The 19,993-nt window shown below is 50.3% G+C and overlaps 1 protein-coding gene across 2 annotated transcripts in view; it reads right to left on the reverse strand.

Annotated features, from left to right (window-relative positions):
- Nucleotides 1-19,993, reverse strand: part of ZNF609 (zinc finger protein 609) — a 62,322-nt gene that overhangs the window by 21,628 nt on the left and 20,701 nt on the right. The window lies entirely within an intron of this gene.

Genomic DNA, 19,993 nt, shown 5'->3' on the forward strand with positions numbered 1-19,993 from the left:
AGCTCCAGCCACTGTTAAGAGCCATCTGATAACCACCAGCTCCACAAACCTGGCCAAATGACACAGAGGCTGAAACAGCCAAACTACAGACATCCCTAAAACCCAAATCTGCAAGGCAGGCATGAGAAATCAGATGAAAAAGCAGGATTTTCATGGCAAGTGGCTTTAACTTGCCTACAGGGTCTGCCTTGTGCTACACAGCACACTGGCCAGCATCCTGCGCACCAAACATGGGCCCCACCACCCTAGGGATGGTGGCCTAGGGATGAAAAACATATTGCAGAGCTTGGAATCTCCACTCCAACAGATCAAGAGATGAGTCTGAAAGAGGCTGAAATAGCAGGCTCCTGGAAACAGCAAGTACACAAAAGTTACCAACAAACCTTGGCAAGGATCACCAACCAAGGACTGCAAGCCAAAGCTGACACTTGGTAGGTCAGGGCTGAGGAAAGAAGCTGGCACAGCAGCCCAGCTCTCTGTTAGGGAATAACACAACTCCACCTGCCTGCCTCAACTTTTCCTTCAGTTTTTTCACCCATTTTTTCCTCTACCTCAGTCTCACCAATCTAAACCCCTAAAACATGGACGATGTGGCAGCTAGGCCTCCAGCAATTCATGTTAGGGCACAGCCACATGTGCACACACACCCACAACTCTACATGCAAACTCAGAGCATTAATAATTTAATCACTTTTAATTAATGCTTATCCAGGCACAAAGTCCTTACCTTTGAAAAGCTGCAATACATAGGAATCAGTCAGAGGGGAGACAGCTTGGGATTTACAAATCATTTCAGTACAAAATTGGATTCTTGTAAATATAGAAGGGAGAAAATGGATCCAAGCCTTGAAGTAAAAATGAGCTGGGCTCAGACCTGTCTCATCTAGGATGGATTCTTCTGCTTGCTTGGTGCACAGTCCAGGAACCAGCTTTGTCCACATCCATCCCAAAAGCCAGTGCCCACTTCCAGGTGAGAATGGACAAAGCCACCACAACCACTCTGTCACTGCAGACCCATGGTAGACAACACAACCACGTGCAGGGATGTGGTTTTATTACACCACTAAGAAACCAACTTTTATACTCATAAAGCACAAGAGATGATGTGGTAAAAGGCCCTGGTGTTTTCAGAGCAGAGCTGAGAAAGAAGAGATGGAGTGTGGGGTAAAAGATGGGCTTTGTTTGGGGGTGTTTTGAACAACCAAGCTGTGAATGTGGTGTGGGACAGCTGGACCTTCCACAACAGCCAAAGCTGTGGCACTGGGTTGTGCTCCAAGGCCTCAAAGAGGGCCAAAAGCAAGTCCCACTCACATTCAGAGTCCCTGTGCAAGAAAACCGGGGGAATATGGAGTTACAGACATACATAAAACAATCAAGCACCACCACAAGGTGATCCTTTCAGTGACCTAGAGGGGATCATCTCCAAGATGCCATCTTAATATCCCAGAATGGTTCGGCTTGGAAGGGACCTTAAAACTTATCTCATTCCATCCCCCTGCCACGGGCAGGGACACCTTTCACTAGTCCATTCATGACAGAAAAGGACACAAGAGACAAACTGAAGGAAGTTCAAAGAAGAGGCACAAAAATAACAGGCTGAGGGGATTGGTTTGGAAGAGGAGATTAAAAGAGCTAAATATGGATAGCTTGGTTCAGTGACAGCTATGTGGGGACACAGCCATAATCTACAAATACATGGGGGATGAAAACATCAAAGGAGAGAGAGGAATTACGCAGAGGATGATGCAGAGGAGCAAGGAGGAAATGGGATGAATCAATGAGAGGAACGTTTAAGACAGACATTGGCCACAGCTTTCTGGCAGGAAATTGTTCCTAAGTATACCAGTATTTTCCAAGTGAGAAAATCCTTCATACTTCCATTGCCCTGCTCCTTCTTTCTTTCCTACAACCCTCCATCAATATCATACAACATACATCATTCCCCACAGCACCTCCTAAAAGCTGCTGACACCCCAGATCCACCCTGTGCCAGGCTCTGAATCCCCAACAAGTCACATTCGAGGTCATCCCAAGACACAGCAGCAGCTCTTCTCCTTTTAGAGAGCCAACATCCAGCAGCTTTGGAACTGCCCAAGTTCAGATTAGATTTGCCAGGTTTTGGCAGGGTTTTACTTAAATTTTGGCAGAGTTATCTTTTCTTGATGTTCTTCCACACTGCAACCACGATAACAAGCATCTCTGACAAGAGAGCAGCTTCAGCTCTATGATCCACCTCCATGGCTGGACCAGGAGCCTCATGGCCAAGCAGATAAGAAAAAAAATCCTTCTCTTATCCCATCCACCCCCCAACAAATGGCAGTGGCAAGATGGAGAGTTTTCTAAGCAGTTCTCCTGCACAATAAGCTGTCTGCCCATGGCTACAAGCAGCATTTGGTCCTGAAGGTGCTGTGGATCGTGGATGAGAAGCCAAGCCAGGTGCTCAGGGCTCACACCTGTAAAATTTGTTTAAGGAAGGGGGTGGGAAGGAAGGAGACAATGCTCAGTCCCTGCAAAGCAGGGTGCACCTCCTGAGGCACCCACACAGCTCCTGGAGGAGGTCTAGCACTGGGAGAGCACCAGAGTAGCACAGCTGTGACACCATGGTGGCACCATGAGAAGCGCTGTGTCCAGACCATGGGGTACACATAGCTATGGACTGGGGGAAAAAGAGGCAAATCCATTCATTGGATGCTTCTCCCAGAGACTTTCCATCACATCCCACATACACCATGAACACCAGAGCATTTTTACACATGGGTTGTAGCCAGGTATTGGCAGCTCCTGGAGAGGCTCGATTCCAGGGTGAGACACACATATTTCAGATGCAACAAGCAGCAAAGTCTAGGATGAGTTTCAGATCTATTTATCCCTCAGGCAAAAGGAGACATCTTCCTTCCATCTATTTAATATTAAAAACCTGCTTTGGTATGATGTGCACGTCCCAGCCCCTGCAGGCTGCACGTTTAGGAAGCCGCCCACTTGGCTCTCATCTCCTCTTCTTTGTAGGTTTTGCTCCAGTTGCCAGGAGAGATCCTGGTGCTTTCCAGACACAAAGCCACTTCTGTTCCATGGCCTGATGGGGAGGTTACAAGAGAAGAGAGAGCAAGAAATGAGCCCAATCACATGATACACAAGAATGTGGGTGAGGAAGATGGTGTCACCACATGTGTCTCATAGCAGTGGCCACAGAGAGGGGACTGGTGTCTGGAATGTGCCTCTGTCTCCCAGCACACAAGACGGAAACCTCATGCTAACACAGGAATGACAAATGTGCTGTGTCCCATGACTGCATCACCCCCACTCCCCAAACCCCAGTTTTTCAGCAAATTCTTTCAATCATGCTGTTTTTAAAACAGCACAAGTCAATATTCCTATTCTGGCTGATAAATGCTGGGCTCATCCCAGCCCTTCAAGCAACAGTTTGCACCCATGTCCATCAGCTCCCACCAGAAACATGCAGGACACAGCAAATTCCACAGGAAGTTTTTCAAGCCAATTCCCAAGGTTCTATAAATTGCTGAAATCAAGATGCTGCCTCACTATCCCTGCACAGAACAGTGCCAGGGCACCAACCCCAAAGCAGCACAGCATGTGCTCATATTGCCATGAAATCTCTAGATGAGCTGCAAGAGGAGCAGGAATGAGCTTTCCACGTGAACCCACAGGCTCCCATCACCTACCCTCACTCCAGACTTTAATTCCAGCCTCAGGGATGAAAAGCAGTTTTCCTGTCCTTGGCTCAAATGCCTCTTGGTGCCTCTGCTCTGATCACAGAATCACAGACTGGTTTGTGTAAGAAGCAATCTTAAAGCTCATCCAGATCCAAGCTCCCACTGCAGGCAGGGACATTTGCCAGGAGGAGGCAGAGCCTGTGCTCCTGTGGGAGCCAATGCCTGGCTGCTGGACACAGCTGGGCTGTGATGCCTGAAGGTCTCACCTGGCAGGGTTTGTGCTGACGACCAGCAGCCGCCAGCGGTCGAGCAGCAAGGCTGGGGAGGATCGATCGCTCCCTGCAGGGAAGCTGAGCAGCCAGGGAGAAGAGGAGCTGAGCCAGAGCCGAGTGTAACTCATCACCTGCAGGCCACCTACAGCCAGGGAGCACTGGAGCCACAGTGGGGCTTTCAGCACATCTCAGGGAGCAGAGGGAGCTTTGTGATTCGCATCACAGGACTGTGCCGCTTGCAGCCATGCTCTTCCTTGAGAGTACTTCACATAAAAATAGAAAAATAGCTTCAAGTAGCTGCTTCATCAGCTCCTCTGGACCATACCAAGGGGAAGAGCTTGCATTGAAATCCAAATCAGCCTCCACCAAACAGGGATGGATGCTGACACCACCCACGGCTGAAGCTTTCTGCTAGTCCAATTAAGCTCCAGGAAGGTTTTTAGCCTCTAACCTCACATTTCTCAGGCTATATGCTGGGACACCCACGGGTCACCAAATTCCAGCTAATGAGAAATTGTTCCCCTTTGCCACAAAACAAAGCAAAATGAGAGCAAAAACAGTCAACACGAAAAAACACCATCCAATGCCAGCAGTTGCTATGCTTCCTTCCACCCAGCAGCACCTCAGACAGCACACAGACATGTAAAAATGAGATGCCAGGGGCTGGTGGGCACATAGATCAGGGAGTAGCAGGGCCACGTTTATATTCAATCAACACTGAATTTTTAGCTGGCATCCTTAAAATAAGGCAAAGATACTGCTGGAGTTAGACCCATCATAAGCAAGCCCAGATCTCCATAAATTTCATTTCTTGCCCTGCCAAAATTTCTTTGATTCTTCAAATTACCAGTCAGCTATGGCAGAGAAATCCTAATTGCATGAGGAAGATTGGAATAATAATAAATAAGGAAGTTTCAGCCCCAAGGATGCCATGCTCAAGTACTGGGGTTTGCAGGCCACCACAGACCCAAACCTGGCCACACATCATTAAAATTCAACCATTCCCCTGGGGGCCAGGGACCACAGTGCTCTCAGCCCAAACAGGCAGCCCATGGAGGATAACACAAGTCCTGTTTGGAAAGACACAACAGAGTCATAAATCAGAGCCTGGAAGATTTTTATGGCCAGCAAGGGGGGCATAAATAGAGGGCAGGAATGGGGAGCCAATGCTGCACCCCAGGCATCCCAGCTGGCCTGGGAAAGCGGCCGTGAGCTCAGCAATGGATGAGCCCACAGTGGTCATTAAGCACCCCCTTGCCTGCATGCAGAGGGTCCTAGCTGCAGAGAGCTCTTCCAAGGAAGAAAAGTCAACAAGGAGCCACCATTGGGCTCAACAACCTGCTGGCTGCATGTTTCCATCTCCTCCATCTCCTCTCCTGCCTTGGAGAGAGGTGGGAGGGATCAGGGAGCTCCACATCTTCTCTCCAGGGCTCTCCCTGCCCAGTGGCTGGCTTTGAGGGATGATAAAAGAGTCACTTTGACCAAAAAATGCTGAGGGTTTGGGGTCACATGCATAAAAAGGATGTCCTTAGCATAGGGGAAGCCACCACCTCACAGCTTCACATTTCCAGGCTCTTTGGGAAGACGGTTCCACAGTGTTTCTTGGCATTTAATCCTTAATTAGTGACATAACTCTTTTTTATAGTCTTTTATAGGATCTTGGAAAGTTAAAACAAAAAAAAAAGAACAACAAAAATACAAAGGCAAGTAGGATAATCAGGACACCAGAGTCCCTCCAAGGAATGCCACTTGCTCAGTGTCACGATCTAATGGAACCCTGTAAGAGACAATTCCTCGTTACCAGTGGGACAGTCTTCCAGAGTCTACTCTGGAAGTTCCACAACCCCTACAATAGTTGTCCAACAGTTTTTGATACCTCTACTCCAGCCTGAAGCAGCCAAAATGCATTTCTGGCTGTAATAAACCTATACAACCTTTAATCACACTGTCTCTCCTGAAAACACACAGGCAGCATGTCCATACACATCCTGTACTCCCGCTCATATCTGAGGAAAAGGAACAACAGCTTTTTATTGATAATAATCACACAAGATGCTGTTTGGACAGAGGGAGAAGGTTCCCACTGTGCCAATCAGCAGCTCTGGGATGGCCAGGACATGCTAATGAGCTGCTGGTCTGCAGGTTGGGGATAGGAAAGCAGGCACTGGCCGGGGAGAACAAGGCCTTTGTGCAGATCTACAACACCTGGGAACAGGCAGGAAAGTGTGTATGAAGGCAAGATATGGATGGATGGATGGATGGATGGATGGATGGATGGATGGATGGATGGATGGATGGATGGATGGATGGATACTTGTGGAACCCCTGTGCTCAGAGTGGTGTTGTCAGCAAAAGTCCTCCTTGCTCGCCCTTACCACCATTTGGGATCCCTGCCAACATGTGACCTGATGCTGGCTTTTACCAAGCCAAAGCAGGTGACTGGTGCCTGTCTGAACACCACCCAGGTCTTCTCTACAGCAGAGACCATGGCAATGTCCCCTAAACATCACAGAGCTCATGTGGGGACAACCAGAGAGATTCCCAAGGGCTTTCAAGAGGCTGCTGGTAAAGGAGAGGGGCACAGCTGATACAGCAGATCCCAGAGATGCTTCTTGGCCATGGAGACTAAAAAGCAAACACTGGCATTTGAAGGGCAGTGTCTCAGAGAAGGAAGCTGATGGCTGCAGGGATGAAAGCCTGAGAAAACCTGCATGGGCACTGGTAAAGGACCTGGGGCTGGGAGGGGCTCAATGGGATTAAACAGTTGAAACTTGGTAAAAAGCCTGGAAATCACTCCTTTCACATGGAGGAACACCAAGGGACAGGAGGAATAAGGGGACCTGAAGAACCCTCCTGGATATGCTAACAGTAGCTAGGCAAATAAGTAACAAATAAGCCTGGGAAAAGCCAAGGGAACACACCAAACTAAGAGGAGAAGTACAGACATCCCAGAGAAGCAAGTGAAGAGCCAGAGCTGGCACGCAGCTGGAGTCATGCCGAGGACACTGCCTTGGGCAGTGCTGTGCAGGCAGGGAGAGACGTGGGAGGCAGCTTGGCAGAGGGAAAAAGCCTTTCTCCATCACATCAGCAACTTCCCTTCCCACCCAGAGAGGAGCAAGTGCCCTCTCTGCCCTCTGTGCTGGCAGTCTCCACAGCTGCCATCCTCAGAGACTGCTGGGCCCCAGTCCTGTTCCTTGAGCTGAGCATCTCCCATCTCCTGGAGCAGGGTGCTTGCAGCAGTGCCTTCTCTCTGAGGATACCTCCAGGAATGGGGCACCCCCAAAGGATGCTTTCACTGCTTCTAGAAAAAGGCTCAGCAGCACAGACCCCATTCCCAGCATGTGGCTGCTCCCAGGGCAGTTTGGGAATGAGCACAGCAGAGCAGTGGAGACCTGGTTAAGTTTAATCCCCATAAAGTAGAAACCTGATGCACCCCATGACTGAGCACCAGCACTCAAAACCCAGAAAACCCACCCTTTATCACCAATCCTTGGCTTTTAAAGACTCAGGCCATTATCAGGAGGATTGGGCAGGAGTCCTGGTGTCCATAAGAAGCCGTGCTCCCCAGCAAAAGGAGCACAGCAAGACAGCAGTTTATCCAAGTTATTTTCTCTGTCTGAGGAATGACATTAAAGGTGGTGAGGGGCCTGGACAGAAGCCTGCCCTGCCTCCTTGCCCTGCACAGACACTGACTGCAAGCTCACCCAGTGGCAAGGAGCCATCCAGAGCCCTGCTGCAGGGATTGAATTTGCCAAGAAGCTGAAGAGAGGCGCAAGGCACGGGCAGCAGCAGGCAGTGATTTATGGAGCTGCCGTGCCTTCCCAGGTCACACATCCATAGGAGCCTCACCTCCTCTGTGGGCCAGCAGCCAGGCTGATTATCTGTCATATGCTACAGGATGCAGTGCCAACAGCCCAGCACAGATCACCCAGCTTGTTTGCAAAAAAAAAATAATAATAATAAATAAAACCCTGTAGATCCAGGTGACCGGCTTTTGCTCAAGCCCACACTTGCTGGTGGTAGGTGATCATCACAGCAGCCTGCAAGAAAGCAGATAATGCCTGGAGGCTGACCCTCACCAGAGCTCCTGGAAAGCACAATGGCAGCTGGCAGCAGGAGCAGGGCTCATGGGAGCAGCTCTGCAGCTGCCTGGCATCTGCCCGTGGGTCTTCTCCCACCTCGACTCACCCCAAAGCCAGCCCTAGGGTTTCTCTGGTGTTACAGGCACTGGGATAGAGCTGGTTGCTCCATGAATCCTGACACTGGTGCAAAGCTAAAAAAGCAGGAAAACAGCCAGTGGGTGGTCACAGGGCTGTGTGCACAAGCCACGTGCCTTTTACAATTAGCCCCTGCTGACAAATGCACTTTTTTTCCAAAAAAATCAATTTTAAGAAATCAATTTTTCAGAAATTTAGATTTAATATGGTATTTCCTCCAAATCCTTTTTCCTCTGGCAGACCTGAGGGATAAGCTGAGAACCACCTGCACTCAAGTCACTGAGCTGAATCACGGCAGCCTGAAGGACACAAGCTTCTGGAGCTGCCTGCTGCCAACACTGCATTAACCTTTTTTTCCCCTTCCTTCTGTTTTACTGAGTAATCCCCAGATGCAGCCACTCGGCAGCAAGATGCCATTCAATACTCCTCAGGGAGTCTCAGAGCCTTTCCTCCCACTGGGATCAACAGTGGAAAAAGGTTTGTGGTTCTTGTATGACAGTCCTGTAATGAGAATCCCATAAATTCTTAACTGTATTTCATCAGGAGTTTGTAAGGGAGAAACCAAATTTCACAGAAGAGAAACTCAAGACGTGGGTTGAGACTTTGAGAAACCAATTTTTTGTTCTCTTGGATTCTGCCAAATGTCTTGGACGATGTCAACTTTTGAAGGAAGGGATATTCAGAGATCCTCCAAAAGAAGATGTGCAACACCTGAAGCTTATAACCTCATCACCAATGAAAATACAGCCCAAAACAGTGACCCAACCTTGTGTTTTTAGAGGAACAAACAAACCCAAACGAGCCAAACAGTCACGACTGAGAGCAAAACAGTAAAGATTGAGAGTCTGGGTGCATGACCACAATAAAGCTTTACTCTTATTTTTTAGTCCATTTTGGCCCCATCAGCTGCAGGTTGAGCTCGTGTAGACAAGAAACAGAGCCAACACACTCTGTCCCACAGGACAGGTAGCTCCTCAGAGAGATGAGACTTCATCCACATGCAATCTAAGGAACATATTCTCATCTGTGACTTCAAAGCACCTGACACACCTGGACCCCCTCATTAGGTAATCCAGAACCTGAATGTTTTTACACCTCAGATATATCATGGAAGGCCACACACATGCATGAGCCATCCATTGCTCCACAGCCATGGTGAGAAGCCTGCAGTGCCAGCCAAAACTTGGACCAGGAAGGACCAGAGGTGATAATCTGGGAACAAAAATGAAACTTTGGGGTTGTGAGCCAGGCTCTGTCCCAGCCAAGCTTGCGTGCTAGAATTTTAAGAAGGGGGTTGTTTGCTGACAGCTTAAAGGATTTATGGGAAGGATTAACCATGGCTTTGCTGATGAGGGAACCGGTGGCAAACTTGGAGCAATCCCAGGAGCATGGGGAGAAGCTGGAAGAGGACAGGGAAAGGGCGGATGAGCCTACAACAACAAAACCAATAGGGACAGTTTGTTTTGCACAGTGAACTTGACTGGGAGCGGCTCTTCCCAGCATTAACAACCTTGGTTTGGTGCCCACCAAACATGGGACAGGCAGCTCTGGAGTCCTGCCTTCACAGTGCTGGATCATTGGGGTAACTGGAGGTGCCCAGGATCCATACAAGTGAGAACATCACACACCTCAGCCATGAGGAAAGGTGCCCAAAAAGAAGAGAGTGCAGAAGGTCCAGAGGGGAAGGACGTGGTGGTGGGAATCCTGCTCTGGAGGTGGAGGGAAATCCTGCTGTGAGCAGCAGGCAGCAAGGAACTGCAGATCCACAGCACTGGAAAGCTTTGTGCTCTTGCTTAAGAACTCTGTGAAGTGTCTACAACTGAATCGGGCTTATATCCAGGTGAATAACACAGATAAAAAGCAGGAGGCTACAGATCTGCTGCTGACTGCCAGAGGAACACGAACCTGGAGGGGTTTGCTCCAGGAAGCATGGGATGCTGGTTACCAGGAGCACAAATAGACAGATCAATGGACTTGTCTGGCAAGCTGGAGCCCAGCAACAAGGGCATGTTCCAGCTGTGAACAGCTAATCCACCCTCTCAACCCAGTGCAGCTGCTCAGCAAACAAGCACGGTCCCCTTAAGAGAAAGCACAATCAGCCCAGATTTAGCTGGAAGAGGGTGGGGATATCGCTGAGCTCCAAGCCATGGTCTGAACCTTATCTGCTGCTTTAATACCTATCAGTGTTGATACAGATTAAAGGATTAGTCAGGATTACTGAAGGCAACCCCCCTTCGCCCCAGGCAGTGAGGATGGGCATGGGTGCAGTGCAATTCCAGTCTTCCCCTGTGACCACAGCCCTTGGCTGCACCCTTGAAGAGAAGGAGCCTGAGAAACGTCTGATGAGAGGCTCTCCATGAGTGATGGCAGCCACAAAACAGACACAAGGGAGTGACACTGGGCTCCCTGGGAAGAAAACAAAGACTCACCAGCCAGAATCTAAGTAGGACTTGGGTTTGTTGTCCCCACAGTTGCCTACCAACACAGCAAGCCTTCATGGACCAGCACCACCACCAGAAGAAACCACCCCACCACAATCCACCCATGGCTGTTTATTCCTGCTGTGGTCCAAAGCCCTCTTTTCCTAACAACAGGCATTTGTGGACTGTCAGGAAACTGCCTGGTTAAAACCTGCTTTCGATGTCACTCAGCACAGCTTTTAATTGGATCATGCCCCTGACCCAATTCCCCACATGGTTGCACAAACCCTTGAGCATCGATGTGGGAAGGGGTGGCCAGGAGCAGCCAGGACACCTCCTGTGGGAGCAGCAAAGCTCCAATGACTGCACAAGGAGGCAGGAAGGCTCCCGTGCCCACATTTAGGCTGAACACAAACCTGTGAGGAAGCTCTCCACTGAGATCTCCCATCTTCCAAGAGATCATCACCAAATACCATCTGTATCCAGAGAGCTTTTCCTAAAACCTGGCTGGGCCGAAAGTGGTTCAGGACAATGGCGAAAAGACCATGAGGTGAGTTTAAAAGACCCTTCCAACCCAAAGCAGCCTGTGAGTCTATGAAACACTAAGATGGAACCACACCTGGCTCCTCCAGCTTTTTTGCTTCTCACACCAGGACAACAGCAGGGAATGGCAGAGGCACTGAAGCTGTCAGCAATAAGAAGACAGGCAATGCTGGGGCAAAGACCACAGAGAAGGACATCACTGATCTGAAATGATCACCTGCCAGAACCAAACTCAGCTTACAGAACCACAAAAAAGTTTGGGTTGGAGGGGACCTTAAAGGTCATCCAGTTCCAAGCCCCTGACATGGGCAGAGATACCTTTAAACTTCTCCAGGTAGTGCACTCACATCCCTATGTCAACATCCCACATCCTGCAGTGATTCAGGGATGAAACTCTGCATCAAGCCTCAAGCACAAGGCAGTACCCCTGTGCATCCCCACTCCTCCCAAACCAGCTCCTCTGTAGGGTGAAGCCCAGGCAGCTGCTTCAGCCATCAGTTTCTTCCCACTAAAACACTACCAGGCTACACATGGCTCAGGAAGGAACGTGGAGCCCTGGCCACAAAAGATACACCCAGATAAAAGACTCTTTTCCTCTGTGCAGAGAAGATCTGAGTAAGGGAGAAGACCAAAATTTTCACCAAATTGGTCACACTTCACTCAAAAGCACACACAGTACAACCACCTCACCATAAGAAACCAGCTGAAGACCTGCAGTGTCCGACATTCAAATGATACTAAAAAAGTCTAACTATGCTGAGATGTTAATTTTGGTCCCATAAAAGCAAGCAGGGTTCCATAAAAGCAAGCTGCACTGGGTATTCGGGGGCCAACAGCAGTAAATCTGACACTGGAAGAGCATGCCAGCCCAGTGCCAGGACAGGGTGATTAAACCCTTACAAATTCTTGGCCCAGATGGAAGAGTGGCTACTTTCAGCCTCATTGGGTCACAAGCCAGCTGGAACCCTTGAGTGAGTCTCCAGAGCCAGGGCCCCCATCCTGCACCATGACCCCAGGCAGAAGCCAGAAGGGCTCCCAGCCAGCACTGATGTGTTCAGCCATCCTGGGGATTTGAGGAGCTCTGCAGGCAGAGACACCAAGGTGGCTTTTGATGATGTTTTCTGATGGTGCTTTCCAGAGTTCCTGTTCCTAGAGCAAAGAGAAATCCCCGAGTAGGAACATTGCCCCACCAACACTATCCCCTCCAGGTTAATACCATAACTGTTTATGGAGTCAAGCCTACCAGGAGTTGGACTTGATGATCCTTGTGGGTTACTTCCAACTCAGGATATTCAATGGGTCATGACTTCAATCACCTGCTCACAGGCCATGGTGTGATTCCCAGGTGGGATACACAAGCCACTAGCCAAGAGTCTCAGAGAAAGTCCTTCTATGAGCATGCTTTTAATAGTGCCTTGTTGATTGTGAATTGACTGAACTGACCCAGAGCAGCCAATCCTAGCTCCTTTGGGAGAGGCACAGGCAACATACAGCCCATAGAAGTGTGTTAAGCTTCCTCCAGCAGCTCTGACTCTGCCCTTTAGGAAGCAGATGGCATCCAAACCATATTTTGCTTCAGGGCCACGCAAGTTTGGAGAACACATGCCGTGTGTACCTACATATCTCATCAAGGAAGAAGTTCAGCTCCCTGTCACTGCACAAGTTGTCAAACAAAGTCACAGCATAAGGACATGCGATTTTTAGCAAAAACACTGCCAGAAGGAGAATGACAAAGGGGGCAGCATTAAGGCTGCTGTGCTCTGCTGAGCTCGGCACCTCAGCAGGTGCTGAGAGCCAAACTACTCCAATGTGGCACCAACCTACTTTCAGATGGATCTTCATACAAAACCTCACAGATTATCTGCATCACACTGCCACCATCACATCCTCAACACCTAAAGTTACACCAGCTATCACCCTCATTACATCAGCTCGTCACAGGAGATGACAACCCATCCATGAGCAATCCATTGTGGGGTGTGAGGAAGATGGATGCGTGCATCAGCAGTGTTCCCATCAATCCGACCACACTGCGTGCAGATCTCTCCTCTCAGGGATTCAGTCACTCAGCCACAAACTCCCAAAACTTCCCTGACTGCTATTAGATCACCTCAGGCAACACGTGACAAATTCAAACACTCTTGTGGAAAATTTATAGTGCTCCAACCTCCCAGCAGGAACAACAATCTGGAGCATTTGGGGCTTCCTAGGATGGTTCTTCATGCTCACCCACAAATTGTTTTACAAGACAAAGTCCCGAGAGCGGTACTTAGTCTCAAGCAAAGATTATTTTTGGCAGCTTTATCAGAACAGTTCTCACTCCCTTAATCTCTCCTTGGATGAAAGCACATTTAGGAAAACAGTCCAGATGCTGGAATATCAGTAAAACAAAAAGCAGTGGTACAATGCAGTCTTGAAAAGCCCTTTACAAATAAACACAACTTGGGGGGGGGTTCTGCTCAGCAATTTCTGGTTTCTGCCAGGCACACACTTGTAAACCAGAACTACATGCTCCCCTCCCCAGGAATCAGAAAACAAAAGCTGGTTTGGGTTACCCAGCTGCAGGACACACATGCAAGAACTGCTCTTGCAACTCTCCTGCCCCTAAATGGTCAAGCTACTCATACCACTCCATGGATTTTTAATCAAATATTCCAAAATAACAATTTACAAAAGGAGTTACAGCTGAGACAAGAAACTTGGACTAAGAAGATGTTATGGGAAACTTGCCATCAGCTCTAAGTGAGGATCTGGGGAGCTGAGATTTCATTAGCTCTCCAGATGAAACAGCAACAGGTTTGTCCACTCCTCACACATCTTAGTTTGAAACCGGACATCATCCACGAAGGCTTTGAACCTCATAGCAGATTTCTCACTCCCAACAGCACTCACCAGCAACAGCTCAGCACCACTGAATCACAGACCAGTTTGGGTTGGAAAGGATGTTCAAACTCTCTTTCCAATCTCCTGCCATGGGCAAGGACACCTCCCACCATACCAGGTTGCTCCAACCCCCATCCAACCTGGTCTGGAACACGTCCAAGGATGATGCAGCCACATCTTCTCTAGGAAACCTGTGCCAGGGCCTCACCACCCTCACAGGAAACAATTTCTTCCCAATATCCCATCTAACCCTGCCCTCTAGCAGTGGGAAGCCATTTCCCCTTGTCCTAGCATTCCAGACCCTTGTCCAAAGTCCTTCTCCAGCTCTCTTGGAGACCATTTAGGCAGTCAAAGGGGCTCTAAGGTCTCACTGGAGCCTTCTCTTCTCCAGGTGAACACCCCCAGTCCTCCCAGCCTGGCTCCAGAGCAGAGGAGCTCCAGCTCTCTGAGCATCTCTATGGCATTCTCCGGACTCACTCCTGCAGCTTCTGATGTTGGTCCTCCAGACTGGAGGCAGCTCTGCAGGTGGGGAATCACCTGAGCCGGTGTCCCCCTCCCTCCACTTGCCAGCTCCACCCCTCTGGATGCAGCCCAGGTTGGCTTTCAGAGCTACAAGCAGACACTGCCAGGCCACATCCAATCTGTCACCCACCAGCATCCCCAGGCCCCTCTCCCAGGGCTGTGCTCAATCTGTTCTCCACCCAGCCTGTTTTTGTGCTAGGGATGGCACCAACCCAGGGGCAGGACCTTGTACTTGGCCTTGCTGAACTTCATGAGTTTCACATAGACCCACCTCTCCAGCCTGCCAAGATCAACCTCTTGAAGAAATCCAACCACACCACAAGACTCTCTCAAACTCCAAGGCCACTATTAGTAAAAATTACACCAACTCCTCCTCCTGAACCATGCTGGCCATCTCCAGCAGGTCTGGGATGACTTTCATCATCTACTCCCAGAAGACTCAGCCTCATTTCCAGCTGACAAGTCTCCAGCATTTTGAAGAAGGTTTATTTTCTCCCTCCCCTCCCAGCCAGGGAGGGCAGGAATGCTAATGGCATCCCATTAAATGAGCCAGAAGAAACCCAACCCACCTGAGCCAAGGCCCTGTCTTTGCCCTTCCCATTCACTGGCAATCTCAGCATGAAGTGTGGTTGTCAGAAGATTTCTTGGGCTTCCTTAAGTTCTTCTGCCAAGTTCTGATTAAAATCCTCCTAAGTGGTTTTCTCTTTATTCCATTTCCTAGAACTGAGAAGCAAAGCAGACCTGAGAGCAGCTCTGAGTGCTGGAGCTAACAGCCCCCAACACAACCAAGCCATCTGAGTCTCCCACACCAGCTCATTAGGATCAAAAGGAAATTGAAAGCAACGCTCCTTCCATCTCCCATATCAGACCATCAGCTCCCAGAGGAGGCTGGGTTTTAATGGCCTCACTCCCTGGCAGGAGGCTGGGATTGCTCAGCTGACAGGGGCTGCCGAGCCACCTCACTGGGCGCTGCCTCAGCATCGTGTTTGAAACAGCTCAACCAGGAAGGAACATTCCCAAAGGCTTTGGGACAACACACAACAGTGAAGCAGTGGTAAGGAGTAAAGCACTGCACTGTAACACATCTCTATGCCCAAAAACATCCCATTTACTCCAGTCTCTCAGCCCTACTTGACATGCTCTGGTTCATGATGGTGACTTCAAAAGAGAAGGCAACCTCTCATCACAACCTCTCATCACGGGCTCCTTGTGCTACCACCTTGAGATCTGCACCAAACTGGATCCCCTCTTTGCCCAGAAAAATCTGTCTGCTTTCTTTTGGTAGCCTGGAGGATGAAACCATTGGTTTCTTGCCCAGAAACAGGCACCTGCAAGTCTAGTCACTCATTCCTGTGGCCAAAGGCTGGAGGCCATCAGGTCACCATGAAGATGGCTCCTGTCCTCCCAGCCAAGAGCTGAGGAGAGCCCCTTCCCTGTCAGAAGGCAGACACATTTGGTCCTGGGGCTCAAGCACACTGAGAGCACTGTACAAGGGTGGTGCAAGGGAACCCCAAAACAGCCTCTGTTCATACAAGAAAAACCAGAAACAGATGTGCTGCTGCCCTCTCTGCTGTGTCCTCCTCCTTTGCAGGGCCCCATAGAGGGAGCTGCTCCTGCCAGAGCCTGTACTGATGAGTACACAGCCTGAAAATCCCAACAATTCCATTTTTTAATGCTGTGAACCTCCTCATGATCCCTGGGGGAACAGGCATACACTGACCCTACTGAGAGACCACGTGGACAGGACACACACTGGTCCAAGCTACTGCTGAGGGATCTATCACAGGGAACACCAACAGCTCCTGTTTTCTTGGTCCAGAGGAAGCAGCAGGGGGGGAGCACAGGCTGTGAGCCCCTCTAAAGCAGGGCCTTTTCCTGGGACCTGGCTCTTCCACAAGCCAGGCAGTGATCTGGCAAAGCCATGGCATATTTGGTCACGTTTAGGTGTCGTTTCACATGCAACCTTGGCTTTTTGTATGCAAGATCCAGACCCAGTCTGAGAGCTAAACCACCTGCTCTCCCCACTACCAAGGGGCTTTGACTCTTGCCCCAGGTCAGGCAGCTCTTCCCATGGCCATAGGGGTTTGACCAAAAGGCTGGTTTCCTTCAAAGGGCCATTCACCACTCAGCCCCTCCAGCTCCCTCATCCTACCCACAAAGAAAAGCACTAATAGCCAGCCTGTGAAACCATAAAACACTAATGCCCAAAAAGTTCCTGCTCCTTGAAATGTTAATGCTGAGCAAAGAAAGAAACCTTCCTGTCAGCAAACCAGGTCCATGATACATAGACACAGTCACCTTCCTCCCCTCCAAGCCACAGAACAGCAAACAGCCCTGGAAACCCTGAAATTTCTCTCTGTGTACAAAGCCCCCACAGATCCACTGGTCCCACCTGGGCAGGAGAGGCTTTGCCAGCACAGGACAGCTGTGCTTGATGACCCTGTCACCACCTCCAAGAGCTGCCTGGAGCCCAGCCATCCTCCCCTTTCAGCCTTGGAAAGCAATTTCCCCTGGCCTCTGAGCACAGAGCCCAGACCCAGTACTCTTCTGCTCCTCCAAGCCTTTCTTAGCCATTTGATCCCCAGAACTTGGCTCCAGCTTTCATAGATTCATAAAATCTGAAGAAGACCTCCAGTGGCTGGACCTCTAGCCCAGTCATTAACCCAGTGCCACCACGTTCACCACCAAACCCCAAGTGCCACAGCCACACACTTTTTGAACACTTCCAGGGATGGTGATTCCCCCACTTCCTTGGGCAGCCTGTTCCAACAATGCCTCACCATCCTTTCACTGAACCCCTTCTTTGCTCCTTTCTCCTTGCAAAGGGGCATCCATTCTTTACACCACATGGGTCAGAGGGACACAGAAGTGCAGACCTGGGGCTTGGACAGGATCCCAAGCTGGCAGGGCAGCACCAGCTGGAAATACTTTCCTGGAGCTGGTGTAGTCACAGTAGCTCTCAGTGTGCACCATGTCTGGTGTGGGACCACATGGACATTAGAGCCTTTCCTCTGCACCACAGCCATGATGGAGCATCCCAGCTGCAGTGGTACCAGTGATTTTTGGGATGGCCTTTCCTTTCAGACAACAGGCCCCAAGACTCCACTTGCCACCATCCACAGACAACCCACCAGGTGGCTGCAGCTCTCCCTCCTCTGGTCCAGCCCGAACACAGGACCAAGCCCCAGCTCCAGGGTCCTTTTTCTGTGGGCTGATCCCAGGATGGTGACCACCAGCCACATGGCATGCAGTTGACTCCAGAACACGCCTCAGCCATCTGTTAACCAGATGAGAGGGCCATTCCCAGTGTGGGAGGCAGTGTATCTGCACCCCAAAGAGTGGAGAGAGGGGTGGGAGGGTGAGCAGGGGGAGTCTGGGAACAGCATTTGCATTGTACCTGGGGAAATAGCACAGCACTGCATTTCTGGGGCTAACTGGGGGAGAGACAGAGCTTCCCAGAAGGAAATTACTTTCTGCCTTGGGAAAAAAGCCAAACCACAACCTGTGGTAGGACAACCACAGGATTTGTAGCTGCAATGGTGCCTTCTCTACCCAGAGCACCCTTGTGCTCCCCCCAGCAAACCCCATGCTCAAGCCTAACAGGAGCAGCCAATCCATGCAGAGGACAGGGGAAACTCAGACACACAGGCTCCAGCAATTGCGTTAAGGGAGGGCAGCCCAGGGGCTTCTTTTACTCCCTCAGCACCAGACAAAATCCACTTTTGAGCTTTATCACATCCCATCCCCTCACCAAAACAAGGTGGCTCCACATCCACATCCCAACCAGAATTCCAGCTCAGGCCTGCAGAGCAGGAATGTCCCTCTGCACTATTCACCACAACACATTCCAAGACATCCCAAGTGAACGAGGGCCAGACAGTATTTTAAGGTAAATCTAGATACCAAGTTTTAAAGCTACTTTAGGGGAAGAGTCAGCAGATGTGAGTAGATGCCATCACCTCACAGTACAAAAGCTCCACGGTAGCATCTTCCTGCAAAGGGATTTATCCTGCCTACAGAACACTAGGATGGAGCTGGCACCATTCAGCTGGCAAGGCTGGGGGCACAGGAGGAGGAGGGTGGGGAGCACAGGCACCATGTGCTTTCCTGGGTTCAGCAGAGCTTGCCAAAGCTACTGTGAGCCCTGTGAGAGGCCAGTGAGCCCCTAAAACCTTTACACCACAGCATGGCCCCAGCAAAGCCCCCATGTCCAGCCCCAGGTGCCACTACCACTGCTATGCCACCATCTCCAGCCCCAGTGCCATCACCACTGCCCATGCCCCGTCCATGCCAGCCCACAAGCTGAGCTCACCCCAGAAAACCCTGAGCACATTTATTTACATCAGATCAGTTCCCTGAGCTGGTCTGTGGGCAGGAATGAGTAACAGGGACAGGAATATCTCGAGCAGATGTTGTCAACGAATACAACATATCGTCAGGCTGCTGGTGGCTTTAAATCATTCCGGAGCCTGGCAGTTGCTTCCCAGCCCTGGGCTGCTCTCCCAGCTGCTGCTCAACAGCTCTGAGCCCTGGGGTGGCTCCTCCCGCACCCAATGAGTGCTCAAGCTCCAGGCCCTGATCACCACGAGGTAGGAATGTCACAAAACCACCCCAGAAAGTCCACAGCAATCACCACGGCCTTTTCTCCTGCCTAACTTCAGCTCTGGGGATATAAGTGTGTTGGCCCTCTTGCCCAACACATCTCCAGGGTTGCATGCATACAAGGATTCACAGGGAAGATGGATTTCACAGCTCCAGCCCAAAGCATCCTCGAGAGCAGCAGCAGAGCAATGCAGCACTGTGAAAGCAGTGGCACAGAAGATGTCATGCCTGCAGCAAACAGGGAAAAGGCAGCGAATCCCCAACCAAGCAGCCTCTAAAAGCATAGGAGGGGAAATGCAGGCAGCCTGTGCTCTGCTGCCCTTTCCTGTGGCCTCCCTGGCTGCCGGGTGGAGAAGCAGCTTTGCTCATTAGCGGGTTATTCCTGGCACACTCCCCCTGCATCAGCTCCCCGGCAGGGCTACGGGAGCAGCTCGCTGGGTTTTGAAGCCTTCGGGGTTGCACAGCGCTCCAGAGGCGCAAATCTTCCTTTAAAGAAATCTCCCTCGGCAGATAAATGGTGCTGGGTAACTGGGGTCATTAGGCTAATGAGCAGCTACCGCCAGCCTGGAAGCAAAGCAAAAAAACACCACAGAGTCTACCAGAGCCCGTTAGCCTCAAAATCTGACCCATCTCCAGCAGCTGCCATCGCTCTCAAGGGAGGAATCAGGTCCATGAGTCAGCAGGATCAATCACCCGCCGGCCTTCCCATCAAAATCTCTCATCAAAGCACTGGGGGAGCAGATTTGCAGGTCACTTGCACCAAGGAAGCTGAGAAGGGGCTGTTCCACCTCTGTCTCCCCTCTATCAGCCCCTTCATTACCACGGTGTCACTCTGCTCTCACGCTTCAGGAGTGGGGAGGTTT

The sequence above is a fragment of the Molothrus ater genome, chromosome 13 (genome assembly GCF_012460135.2).
Source record: "Molothrus ater isolate BHLD 08-10-18 breed brown headed cowbird chromosome 13, BPBGC_Mater_1.1, whole genome shotgun sequence".
Classification (NCBI taxonomy): domain Eukaryota; kingdom Metazoa; phylum Chordata; class Aves; order Passeriformes; family Icteridae; genus Molothrus; species Molothrus ater.